The sequence below is a fragment of the Cynocephalus volans genome, chromosome X (genome assembly GCF_027409185.1).
Source record: "Cynocephalus volans isolate mCynVol1 chromosome X, mCynVol1.pri, whole genome shotgun sequence".
NCBI lineage: Eukaryota > Metazoa > Chordata > Mammalia > Dermoptera > Cynocephalidae > Cynocephalus > Cynocephalus volans.
In genome coordinates, this window is record NC_084478.1 from 148,257,402 (window position 1) to 148,272,003 (window position 14,602).

Consider the following 14,602-nt stretch of genomic DNA (forward strand, 5'->3'; position numbering starts at 1 on the left):
TGTAAAACATAATGAAGAATAGGTGTCAAAATCTGTCCAAACTTGAACCTTACACATTGTTTAAGCTCTGGAACAGAAAGCTCAAAATGAACCCAGGAACCAAATATTAAAATCTGTAGTTGTATTCTTATTTGTGGGTTTGTCATTTTTGTCCTCATTATTATTGTTATTATTATTTTTTTATCTTACAAATAACAGAAACCTATTTCTCACTCTTTTGGTGGCTGGAAGTCCAAAATCAAGGCATCGTTTCTTGAGTGTCTGTTCCTCATAGCACCTTCTCATTGTGTCCTCATATAGCAGAAGGCTATTTTTTAAATTACTATTTTATTAAATATTAAGTAAATAAATGTAAAAGACTTAGATAAGAAAACTTATATTGATAGAAAATTATAGAAGTTAATATAGCACAATTAAGGAGCAAAGGTAGAAACAGATTTGGAATCTTGTATCTCTCTCTGAAGAACTTGAAATTTTAATTAACTCTGCACTACTATGATGTCTCCCTAATGAAACCAACTATGACAGAGTGAAGTTGTAAGTGACTCAGATGAAATGCTTATGTCATAGTTAATTACATCTTCCAGAATAGATTCCTAGATAACCTGCATAGAGTAGGTAATCAATAATTTGTTGCTGAGTAAATGAAACACTGAGAAGCATGGAAGGATTCCATCTCCAAGTTTAACTGGAAACAAAAGTACACACAAGGTATTTAGCTACTGCGGGTGACTAAAGGAAAGAATGAAAGTTTTCAAGTAAGTATGTTTTTTAGAACATAGTTAAAGAAAATGAGGCTAATTCTTTGGAGAGCTTGAAAGGGAACTTAGTAGTTTTCAAACCCAGCAGATTGCTAGTGGTAAGCACTCATTGACTAGCTGGCCCAAAGTGCAATATAAGAAACGAAAAATAGACAACTAAGAGAAACTGGGATTCAACAAACTCACACAAGTCCAGAGATGAGGCAGTGTGTTAGTTTTCGATTGCTGCTGTAAAAAATGACCACAAACTTAGTGGATTAAAAAGTGTATACTTATTATCTTACAGTCATGCAGGTATTAAGTCTAACACGGGTCTCATGGGGCTAAACTCAAGGTGTCATCTGGACTGTGTTCCCCTTTGAGGTCTTAGGGGAGGATCCCTTTCCTCGTTGGCAGAATTTAACTATTACCAGTTGTAAGACTGAGGTCCATTTCCTTGCTGGCTGTTAGCTGAGGGTCCTCTCAGCTTCTAGAATTTACTCACATCCCTTCACTCATAATCCCCTTCTTCCATCTGCAAAGGCAGTTTGAGTTCCTCTCAAATCTCTTTCTTTCATCTCCTCTCTCTGATCCACTCTTCTGCCTCCCTCTTCTATTTATGAAAGTTTATGTGGTTAAACTGGGTCCACCCAGATACCCAGAATAATCACCCATCTCAAGGTCTGTGATCTCAGTCATATCTGCAAGCTCTTTTTACCATGTAAACCAACATTCATAGATTCTGGGGATTAGGACTTGGGTATCTTCGGGGGAGCATTATGCTGCTTACCACAGGCAGATTCCAAACTTACTCAGTCCTTCAACGATAATAGTAACACATTTTTATTCCTGAATCTCCACTATACTGTCTACAGTTTTGTCTTTATCCATGTTTGGTTCCCCTCATACTCGTAAGAGGGCTGCAACTAGGCTTTCTGGCTTTCTTGCTCATAGCCACCAGGAGAGACAGAGACTTCACTTTCCAGGATTCCAAGTAAGACTCATGCTGTCTTCGATGGAACTATATTGACTAGGCTTCTGCATCAGGAACCCAATAAAGCAAGGGGAATGGGGCAAAGAATGGCTTAAACTAATTATGTCAGATGATCTAGAACTGTTAGGAAAAAACTGCAGTCTATTATGGTCTACTCATTTGGCTACCCTTTATATACACCCTTCTTCTAATACATTAAACCTTTTAAAAATGCTCATGCCCACGCAAAGCACTTTCAATCCCAACTCCCAAGAAGGGAACAACCCAAAGTCTCATGTAATTACTACATCAAACTCCAAGTCCATGATGTGAGTAATGTGCCTTCATTTCTAACAGATCTCGATATAGATCCCTATAATCAACATCCATTTAGGGAACATATGGCTAAAACAGTTAATTTATCTACACCCAAAATACACTAGGGTGGAAAAAACAGGATGACCACAATGAAATTCAGAAAAGAGAAGAATGACACAACAAATGGTCACTCTTAACTGGTCCTTAGCACAAAGTATAACTATGCAAAAAGTAGTAGCTGGGATTCCTTACTCTCAAAATTCAAAAGGCGATTAACCATAGCAAGAGATCTTGTTTAGACAATGGCTGAGACTAAGAATTTCTATCTCCTGGCAACAAGCCTCTGAGATCTTCTCATCACACAAGTCCCAGAATCTACAACGGCCTTTAATTACTGGGTTTCAATTTGAAACTATCCGTTTCTTCCTCCCAGATGGCATTTAAAATATGTATTTATTTTTTAATAGTTCAATTGACCAGGTAGAAAATATTGAAAAGGAGGTATTTGGGAAAGATTTAAGGCAACAGATTAGTGCTTTGCCACACATACTTATCTCCTATTAAATCTCGTTCCTTATAAATCCATATTCGCACTACGTAAAAGAGGAATTCTCTACTTCAAGCTAATCTTACAAAGCTGAACTGTGTGAAGCTAGGCCACAAACAGAAAGAACCTCTTTTTTTAAAAACTCAAATCTGCATTTTCTACGGTTTTTAACAAATGATCTTTCTTGGGTCTAACCAGGAAATGGTCAAGGCGCTCTAATATCTTTGTTTTTTCGGACAATTTCCCTCAAATCTACAGGCACATGAAATACTCTGTCTTTGCCCCAAGGTAGAAAGTATCACCAACCTCCAATATGGGAATAGTGGGGGTCCTGATTGCCTTCTTCACCTGAATTAAGTCCTTAATTTTAGAATCTCTTACGTGTTAAGTATCCCTTTACCAGTACCAAATTCAGTTCCAGTTGGAATACCATGACTTCAAGTACAGAAACCCATTCAAACTGGCTTAAAAATAAGTTAACTTCTCATAACAAGAAGTTCAGAAACCAGGCAACATTTATCAGGATTGACTGATTCCGTGACTCAGGGGATCCAGGTTTTTCTCATCTCTTTGCTCTTCCGTCCTTAGCGTTAGAGTCACCCTAACACTAATCTCATTATTATCCCAGGAATGCTGCTACCAGTAGCCGGAAGAACATGCTTCCTTGTTCACATCAGATTGGTCTCTCTTTCCCAGAGACCCCAAGCCAATGTTTCCTCAGTGTGTCCCTGGTCCAAACTGGTTTGGTTCAACACACCCTTGGAAGTAATCATTGATAAAGTGGATGAAATTAACCATGGAGAGTTCAGACTACACATCTGCGGTGGAATATAAATTGAGACATTAAGTACAAATTCAATCACAGCATTGACTGGGTACTGACAGTGTTTAAAATGATAATCTTTCACATAAATTTGAAATGTTTAAAAGTTATCTTAAAACAAAATCCAAAATGGCCAAACTGATACACTTAGGGCAATAGACTTAATGGGTAAGAGAGAAACTACATTTAATTCCTCTTAAGACCAGCTCAAGTTTCTTAACTCTGTGAAACATCTCTCAGGAAGAATAATCAATCCCTCATCTGTACACCTGTATCTTTATTATAACATTATATTATATTTAGCTATGTGTCTTCCCTAATAGAATGTGAACCTTTTACGGCCGAGGAGAAAACTTGATTCATTTTTTCCTGAGAGTATCAAATGTAATATCTGACACAGTAGGCACTCAAATGTTTAATGAATGATCAAATACATAGATGTTTAGATTATTTGTTTTTGCTGATTTTACACTTAAGAAGTAGACAAGAAGTAGATAAGAAGTGGAGACTGGTATCTTTTTGGAGCCACCTGCTTTTCCTGATACTGCAGATTTATAAACTTACTTCCTCTAAGGGGAGTGATGAAAATAAAAACCAGAGGCATCAACGTTATCAATACTTTCTCTCTTCATATCCCCATTTTATTATTCTCTTCTGCTAACCACTCTGTTTATTTTTATTCTTCATTTCTGCCTGTGCCTTAATGTTCCTTAAGGGTACTTCTTAGCATCACTGATTTTTTAAAATGACATAAAAGTTTAACTTAATTTGACATTTAAGCACCCAATTTGTTGCCAGACTCACATTTATGGACACACAAAAAAATAAAAATCACAATATATTGCGGGAACAAGACGCAAACCAATATATTGTGGTACGTCTTATAAAAATGAGTATAAAGTACTATGGGAAACAAATGAGTTTTTGTCTAATTGGGCAAATACCAAAGAAAACAATAAATCCTATACTTGTTGGTCATTTAGAAAGTTCTAATATGTCCTGTATCATTGGGTAGTTGTTCTAACTTTTCTCTAACACTAACAGGGAGAAATAACTGGTTGAAAGGACAAAATTTTAAATGTCTAAAAGAACCAGAAGCAAGAAACAATACCAGGAATTCATTTTTTGGTCAATCTGTTCTTTGTATCTGGAAGCGGCAGGACATATGCAGTCCATTCAATCCTCACTCAAAGCTGTGGTTTTTAGATTGAAAAGAATATACCACAACTTATTCTGTCATTCCCACCAATTCCAAATCTCCAAAGTGACGTCAAGTGGGGCAGCATGTTTGAGTCAAGAGGAATGGGATTCTAAAACAACAGCAAAAAAGAAACCAAAACATTCCAAAATGAATCTACCAAGCCATAGTTAGGTTTTAAGTTAAAGAGGGCAATATGGTAAGGAGGTGAGTTCAGAAAATGAAAATGCTAAAATAACCTATGCTCACACCACATCAATACTTATACATACAAAATGTTTACAATGAGAACTTTGCATATGATCTTATTCTTTCTTATCAAAATAACAATCATGTGTTCTGCCTTCCCAAAAGGCTGAAGGGACACTTTAAAAAACTGAGCCTCAGAACCAGTGGTGTCAGCCCAGACAGATGGTTCTAGTGGATCAGGTGGAAACAGCCCGACTCTATCCCCCACAAATTAAAACTTCAACTAAGTTTCCAATGGGTTGTGTCAAGAGAAAAAAAAATACTTTCTGATTATCTTAACTGCTCTTTTGTATTACACAGGAGGTTCATGGTATCTTCAAAATGGCAGCTTAATAAAAATATGCTTATCCATGCTTCTGGAAAATTTATCAAGATTAGAAAATTAGAAGGAGATGTCTGAAATCTAACTACATTAATGTGTAAAACTTACTAAGTAATCAGACCTCAAACTTACCCTTTCAATATTACCAAAGGCTAAGAGAAGGTAACAAAATAATGATCTGTACTTATTTTCTCAGTAATCCTTAGTAAATCTCAAATGGTAGAAATCAATTAGCATAAGACTCCATATTAAAAACAAACAAAACAAAATCTCGAACTTATCTAAGTCATAATAACTTACCTCTTAGTAATAAAATTTTTTTCCAGGTCCTCATTGTGAACCAGATTTGTATTCCCAAACTGCCATGACAACTGTAGATCACGGCTTACATCAAGCCTGCACTGGTTAAGAGTGTCATGTATGAACCTGTACTCTCTAGTATTGGAGCAACAAAGTGACAAGTAAACTAAAGATAAAGAAAAGAGAATGTAGTTATTTGTATTTAAAACAACATTACTGCTCATCAGTACAATGACAACTGCATATCTGATATAAGACATAAAATAACCAAGTACCTGGAATTTTCATTAACCGAAGGCAACAATTTATATCTAAGGTTCTACAACAAGGGGGAAGATGGTGCCCTCGGGGTGGTGCTGGGGTGGGAATTCTGAGTGGAGTCATTCAGAGCATGAAAAAGGACGAAGAATGGAAGGTGCTTATCATATATCATCTGAGCATGAGCATCCAGTTATCCTGCTGCAAAATGTCAGACATCCCAGCCAAGGGCATCACCATTGTTGAAGATATCAATAAACAGCGAGAACTCATCTCCTGTTTGGAGGCCATTTATTTGCTGAGCCCCACAGAGAAGTCTGTTCAGGCCCTGATCACAGACTTCTGTGGGACCCCGATCTTCACCTACAAAAGTAGCACATGTTGTCTTCACTGACAACTGCCCAGAAACACCGTTTAGTAAGCTGGGCTGCTGTCATTTGCAAAGGCAGTGAAGATGTTGAAGGAGATCCACCTGGCCTTAGTCCCCTATGAGGTCAAGGTGTTCTCCCCGGGATGCCCACATAGCACCTACAACCTCTACTCTCTGGGCATGGGAACATGCACAGCAGCTTGAGATGCTGGTCCAGCAGACTGCTACACTGTGCACCAGGCTGCAGGAGTACCCTGTCATCCACTACTGCAAGGGCCTGAAGCCCATGGCCCAGCTGGCTCATGCTGTCCTGGCCAAGCTGAACGCCTTCAATGGAGACACTCCCAGTCTGGGCAATGGCCCTGAGAAAATCCACTTGCAGGTGCTAATCACGGACTGGGCAGCTGACCCCATGTCACCATTGCTGCATTAACTGACATTCCAGGCCATGGCCTATGATCTGCTGGACATTAAGCAGGACACGTACAGCTATAACCACCAGGCTGAGCATGGTATGGGAGAAGGCAGTGCTGCTGGATGATAATGATGATCTATGAGTGAAGCTATGGCACCTGCACATTGTGGACATGACCAAGAGGGTCACAGACCTTCTGAAGACATTCTGTGAGGGCAAGAGGCTGACCACTGACAATGCCAACATCAAAGACCTGTCCCACATTCTGAAAGAGATGCTGCAGCACCAGAAGGAGCTGAACAAGTATGCTACATACCCGAATTTAGTGCATGAATGCATGAAGTGTTTCGAGGGTTCAGTGGAGAAACTGTGCAGTATGGAGCAAGACCTTGGCCATGGGATCCAACACAGAGGGCAAGAAGGTCAAGGACACCATGAAGATGATTTTGCTGGTGCTGCTTGACATAACAGCGCCAGCCTACGACAAGGTCCGGGTCCTGTTGCTCTATATCCTTCTTCCCACTGGTGTGAGCAAGAAGAACATGGCCAAGCTGATCCAGCATGCCAGTATGCAGGCTCACAGCAGCCTCATCTGGAACCCGGAGCAGCTGGGAGGCACCATTAACAACCCTGGGGATTCGGGAACCTCCAGCCAGCTGGAGTGGATGGAGTGCATGGAGTCCACTTATCAGATGTCCCGTGGATTCGGGTCGTCAAGGACGTGACGGAGGATGCCATGGAAGACTGGCTGGAACGAAAGCTGTGGCCCTTTTGTAGCTGACATTGCCCCCACGCCCATCTCCCAGGCCATTGTCAGTGCCTGCTTTGGCCACTGGCACAAGAACAAGGCAGGTGTAGATGCTTGGGCCGGGCCATGGCTCATCATGTACATTGTTTGCAGCACGGCCATGTCAGAGATTCGGCGTCCTACAAGGTGAAAAAGGACACTGAGGGCAAGTGGGAGGTGCTTATTGGCTCCTTGCACATCTTTCCTATGACCCACTTCCTGGATGACCTCAAGACACTGGACCAGAAGCTCAAGGACATTGCCCTGCCTGGCCCCAACTCCCTCCATTTCTAGAGAAATAAACTTCCATCCTGCCAAAAATAATAACAATAAAAGGTTCGACAACTGTAATATGGACCTCCTACACTTGATAAAAACGAAAAGATGAATCTGGTTTTTCTCCACATACCTATTGGAATTCTTAAAATTTGACATGTATAGACATAATATAGTTCTAGAACGCAGGCAACTCATTTTCAACTTAAGATGTACACAGACTCTATGTGCATCATTACACAAACCTGGTACCTACTGTTAGTGCATGAGTATTTATTGCGTTTCCCAAGCAAAGTTAAGACAACCTACATACTAGAAAACTATCTGGTTATTTCAATTTGCACAAGTACCAGAACATCTTTGTAAGCTGCTGACTGATACAGTTGCACGAATATTCACGTACTGACTTTTGTGTGGACATACACTTTCATTTCCCAAGGATGAATGCCCAAGAGTACCACTGCTGGGTCATATGCATTTGCATGTTCCGTTTTTAACAGTTCAGTCAGAAGCTGCCAAACTGTTTTCCAGAGTAGCTGTGCTATCTCACATTCCCACTGTCAATATACGAGTGATGTGGTTACTCCACATCCTCATGAGCATTTGGCATTGTTATTCTTTTCCTTTACCATTGTTCTAAAAGGTATGTGCTTATATCTCATTGTGGTTTTCATATGCATTTCCCTAATGGCTATAATGCTGAACATCTTTTTATGTGTTTATCTGCCATCCATATATTCTTCCTGGTGAAAATTCTGTGCATGTTTTTTTCCTGTTTTCTAACTTGATTGTCTCTTCTTTTTTACTAATAAAAGTGCTTTATATGTTCTAGATGAATCCTCGGTCAGATATATGACTTGCAAATGTCTTCTCCCATTCTGAACTTATCTTTTCATCTTCCTAACAGGGTCTTTCACAGAGCAACAATTCCTAATTTTGATGAAGCCCAAATTATTGAATTTTCTCTTTCATGGATTGAGCTTGTGGTGTCATGTCTAAGAACTCTTCATGTGGCTTCAGATCCTGAAGATGTTTTCCCATGTTTTCTTCTGAAGGTTTTATAGCTTCACACTTTACATTTATTTATTTTTTGGTGGCTGGCCAATATGGGTGGCCGAACCTATGACCCAGCACCCAATTTAACTGAGTGAGCTAGCTGGCCAGCCCTACATTTTACATTAAAATCCGGGATTCACTCTGAATTATGTTTTGTGTGAGGTTAGGATAAAGTTCATGTTTTTGTCTATGAATGTCTATGTTACCCTAGCAACATCTGATGAAGACTACCTTTCCTCCACTGAATGTACCTTTGTTAAAAATCAATCGAAAGCCTATCAATTGAACATATTGGCAGGGATTGATTTCTGGAAATTTCTATCTTGTTCCAGTAATCTATTTGTCAATAACAAAGTGTCTAATTATTGTAGCTATATATTAAGGCTTAATACTGGGTAGACTAATTCCACACACTTTTTTAAATTTCAGAATTGTTTTAAGCTATACTATTCTCTTTGCCTTCCCGTGTAAATGGCAGAATAAGCTTATCTATTTACAAAACGTCTTGCTGGAATTTTGATAGAAACTGCAATGAACCTACTGATGAATTTATGACGAACTGACATCTTTATTATGTTGAGTCTTCTAATCCACGAACACAGTACATTTATTTAGATTTTCTTTGATTGTTTTCCATCAGCGTTTTGTAGTTTAACACATAAAATCCTGTAGGTGTTCTTAAATTTATACCCTCCTATTTCATTTTTTGAGCTATTATTTTTTTCATTTGGATTCCCACGTGTTCCTTGCTAGTATACAGAAATAAAATTGATTTTCTGTATTTTAATCTTGTATTCCAACGACCTTGCTGAACTTACTAGTTATGGGTTTTACTTTCTTTTTTTGTAGACTCCTTCGCATCTTCTATGCAGACCATCATGCTTACTTCAAATAGGGACAATTATTTTTAAATATTCATGGGATTTCAAAGGAAATAAATACATGAACTGAATAAAAATGAAAGTGCAATGCATCAAAATGTGAGGAATACAGTTAATGCATTGTCAAAAAGGCAATTTATAGCACTAAAAGCTTACATTAGCAAAGTAGAATTGTTTCAGGTCAGTAATCTAACCTTCCACTTTAAGAAACCAGAAAAAGAATAGCAAGCTTTTAGGATCAGTTTGTTGATGTCCACAAAATAACTTACTAGGATTCTGAGTGGGATTTCAATGAATCTATAAATCAACTAGAGAAAAACGGACATCTTGACAATATTGGGTCTTCCTGTTCATGAACATGGAACCTCTCTCCATTTGGATTTTCTTTGATTTCTTTCATCAGAGTTCTATAGATTTCCTCATATAGATATAACACGTATTTTGTTATATTTGAACATCAGTATTTCATTTTTTGGTGCTAATGGAAATGGTATTGTGCTTTTACTTTCAAATTCTACTTGTTCATTGCTGGTATATAGAACAACAACTGACTTCTGTGTATTAACCTTGTATCCTGCAACTGCCATAATCACTTATGAGCTCCAGGAGATTTTTTTGGTCAATTCTTTTGGATTTTCCACGTAGACAATCATGTTATCTATGAACAAGGACAGTTTTATTTCCTCCTTCCCCATCTGTATACTTTTTGCTTCCTTGTCTTACAGCATTAACTAGGACTTGCAGTATGATTTTGAAAAGGAGTGGTGAGAGGGAACATCCTTGCCTTGATCTTAGTGCCATCTTTGAGTTTCTCACTGTTAAGTATGAAGTTAGCTGTGGGCTTTTCGTACATATTTTTTATGAAGTTGAGGAGATTCCACTCTATTCCTAGTGTACTGAGAGTTTTTATCATGAACGGGTGCTGGATTTTGTCAAATGTTTTTTTCTACATCCATTGACATGATAATATAATTTTTCTTCCTTAGTCTGTTGATATGATAGATTACATTAATTGATTTTCAAATGTTGAGGCAGCCCTACATACCTGGGATAAATACCACTTGATTGTTGCTTTGGGTTAAGTGTGCCCCACAAAAGTTAATGTATTGGAAACATAAACCCCCTTTGTGATAGTGTTAAGAGGGTGGGAAATCTGATTATGGTATTTGAAAGTTGAGGCCTTGAAGAAAGGATTAGTTTGAAAGGACTATTCCCTTGCAAATGGGCCAATCCATTCATGGAGCAACGAGCATGGTTCTGATGGCTTTAAAAGGAGAACGAGTGAGGAGATTAGCTCTCTCTTACTCAGCCTGTTCTCACCATGTGATACTCTGCATTGAATTGGACAGTCCCCACCAAAAAAAAAAACAACCTCATCAGATGCGTTCCCTGGACCTTGGACTTTCCAGCCTCCAAACTGTAATAAATACATTTCATTTCGTTATAAATTACCTAGTTCCAGACATTCTGATATAAGCAACACAAATGGTCTAGTATAGTAGCAGTGTGTAAAATTCTTTTTACACATTGTTGGATTTGATTTGCTAATATTTTATTGAAGATGTCTGCATCTATGTTTATGAAAGATACTGATCTGTAGTTTATTTTCTCCTAATGTCTGCCTTTTTTGGTATTAGGGTAACAGTGGCTTAGAATGAATTATGAAGTACTGCCTCTGCTTCTACCTTCTGAAACAGATTGTAGAGAACTGGTATACTTTCTTAGATGTTTGGTAGCATTCACCAAATCAATAAGGGGTCTGGTGGTTTCTATTTTGGAAGGTTATTAATTATTGATTCAATTTCTCTGATACAGGCAAATTGAGATTGTTTATTTCTTCTTGTGGGACTTTTGGTCCATTGTGTCTTTCAAGGAATTTGTGCATTTCATCCAGGTGATCAAATTTGTAGGCATAAGGTTGTCCATAGTATTCCTTAGACTTTGAATGTCCATGGGATCTGTAGTGATGTCCCTTCTTTTCATTTCTAACGTTAGTAATTTGTCTCCTGTTTTATCTTAGTCATCCTGGCTAAAAGCTTGTCAATTTTATTGATCTTTACAAAAAAAGTCAGATTTTGGTTTTGTTGATTTTTTCTATTAATTTCTTGTTTTCAATTTAATTGATTTATGCCCAAATTTATATTATTTCTCTTTTTCTGATTGCTTGGGATTTAATTTGCTCTTCTTTTTCTAATTTCCTAAGATGGAAACTTAAATTATTAATTTTAGATCTTTTCTTATTTCAGTGCTGTAAACTTCCTCCTAGCACTTCTTTGCTGGATCCCACAAATTTTGTGTTTTCATTTTCATTCGGTTCATGGTACTATTAAATTTATCTTGAGATTTCTACTTTGATTTATGTGTTATACAAGAAGTGTGTTCTTTAATCTCCAAATAGTTTAGATTTTCCAGCTATCTCTCTGTTATTGATTTCTAGCTCAATTCCATTGTGACTTGAGAGCAGACATTGTATGAATTCTATTATTTCAAATTTCTTAATGTGTGTTTTATGGACCAGATGTGATCTATCTTGGTGCATGTTTCATGTGATCTTGAGAAAAATGTGTACTATGCTAATTGTTAGATGGCATAGTCTACAGATGTTCGTTATATCCAGTTGATTGATGGCGGTGATGAGTTCAACTATGCCCTAACTGATTTTCTGTCTGCTGGATATGTCCATTTCTAGCAAAGGGTTGTTGCAGTCTCCAACTGTAACAGTGGATTCATCTACTCCTTTTTGTAGTTCTATCAGTTTTTGCCTCACTGAATTTTTATTTGGATTATTGTATTTTTCAGGTCTAAATCTTCTATGTTTTTGTTTATTTTAAGTGTCTTTAATTGCTTGTTCAGACATATTTATGACAGCTACTTTAAAAGCCTTGTCAAATAATTCTAACACCTGTGTCATCTCTATGTTGGCATCTGTTGAATATCATTTCCCATTCAGGTTGAGATTTTCCTCGGTGGTGGTAAGATGAGTAGTTTTTATTCTATCCTATCCATTCAGGATATTGTTATGAGACTGGATTGTATATAATCTTGCATTTTAGCAAGCCTTTACTAATACCATGCTGGCAGGGAAAACTGCTGTCTGGGAAGGAAGGACACTACCACTAGGCAGGGTTGAAGTCCTGGCTCTCCACAGGGCCTCCATTGACACCCTTGGGGGTTGTAACTTGTCACCCCTGAAAAGGGATGGAAGTCCAAACTCTCAACTAAGCCTCCACTGATATTGTGGTAGGGGACAGGTAATTTGTTTTTGATGAGTTTGGTAGAAGCTAAGGCTCTCCACTTCGTGTGCACTGACTTTAACCATAGTGGGAAGGGTCAATTCACAGTAAAGAGCAGAGGTGGAAATCCACTGGCACTGCAGGAAGCTGGGATGGCAAAGAGGGGAACACGTTACTGCTCTGTGGTAGTAAAAGTCTTGGCTCCTTACTTGATCACCACTGGCACCACAGGGAGAAAGAGGAATACTTTGCTCCTGCTGGGTATGGGTCAGAGTCCAGGTTCTTCACTTGGCCTCCTCTGACACCACCCCAGTGGGAAAGGGGAGAGGCACAGGTGCAAGTCTCTGCTCTCCACTTAGCCTTTGCTGACAAAAGTGCAAGGGCAATGGTCCCCTGCCTCATGGTGTTATGCAGGAGTAGGGTGTTTAATGTAAAATACATTTCTATCTTTCTAGGCTGCTCCTTTCTCAGTCCTTCGGCAAGAGAGAACAGGCTTTTGTTGGGGATTTTGTGGGGGATGGGGGTCTGTGTCAGTTGACATTTCTGGGTTGTGGGTATCCAATCTGAGTTATGTAAGAAACAAAAAGTAAACACAGGGAACTTACTGCTATGTCATGGTCCCTGGCCGGTCTGTTATCTTCCTTCCACCAAGGAAAGTCTGCTTATATTTGTTTCATGTGTAATGTCCAGGGTTTTTAGATTTACTTAGTGGAAGAAATAGTAGACATGTACCTATCACATTTTGTGAAGATCCAGAAGAACATGTGAGTTTAAGGAATCAAAGACCAGACTTAACATAATTTTATATATTATAGAGTCAAAACAGAAGATGAACATAAAGTAAAAACCAGAGAAATACAGTACTAGCTATGAAAAAATCCCATCTTCTATAGAAACATTACCTTTTCCAGCTGTCCTCCTGATCTTGGGAATGGTGAATTTCTTCAAATGATTGACTTCTACACCAGTAAAAAATAAAGGTTCACTGGTTGAGCTCATTTTCCACAGTGTCTTGTGTTTGGCAATCTCTTTCATTTCCATTTTGTTGGTGGCCTAAAATCAACGCAGAGTTATTGAGCAAAAGTTCGGTAAATACATTAAAGACGTTGGTAATAAAATTGTTTGAAAGTTCTGAAACGGAATTGAATTAAGACATATACTTGGTCATACTGTCAACAGTTTTCAATCTCAACTTGCCAGGTTATCCAAAAAAGAAAACGAATTCACTTTGGTTTTTATACAATATTAGAAGTATTTACTTTTTAGTTTCTAACAGACGTTTTCCTTGTACGTTATGTAAAGGTTGAATATCCCCTTTCCAAAATGCTTGGGACCACAGTGTTTTAGATTTTGAATTCTTTCAGATTTTGGAATATTTGCATTATACTTACCAGTTCAGCATCCCCAGTCCGAAAATCCAAAATGCTCCAGTGAACATTTCCTTTGTGCAGCATGTTGGTGTTCAAAAAGTTTCAAAATTTGGACCATTTTGGATTTCTGTTTTTCAGATTAGTTCATTACTCAAGCTGTAATTGTAATTGGGTAACAAAAGCCTCTGTGTCCCTGAAAAGCTTAAATACTTTGAGAAATAGCAATTTTTATAAACATTTGGTAAATTTTTTGCAAATACTCTGTTTTTAAAAGTATTTTTCATGTATTTTTCTGTGACTAGAATGATATTCTCTTTAAATCAGAATCTCTGGCATTAGGAGAAATTTATGAAAGCTATAAACCAACTATTGCCTGACTACCCTACAGTTGATGGTCAACTGCAGCTCATTGCCTATTGTTCTATAGAATCATTCTAGAAATGCCTAAGACAACATCATATACTTTTATCCTAGTATTAACAAAGA

At 38.0% G+C, this 14,602-nt stretch overlaps 2 pseudogenes; one reads left to right on the forward strand and one right to left on the reverse strand.

The window, feature by feature from the left end:
• The window catches only part of LOC134366591 (testis-expressed protein 15-like), a 48,324-nt pseudogene extending 34,537 nt beyond the window's left edge, over positions 1–13,787 (reverse strand).
• Positions 5,702–7,594, forward strand: LOC134367089 (syntaxin-binding protein 2-like; annotated as a pseudogene).
• Positions 13,788–14,602: the final 815 nt, after the last annotated feature.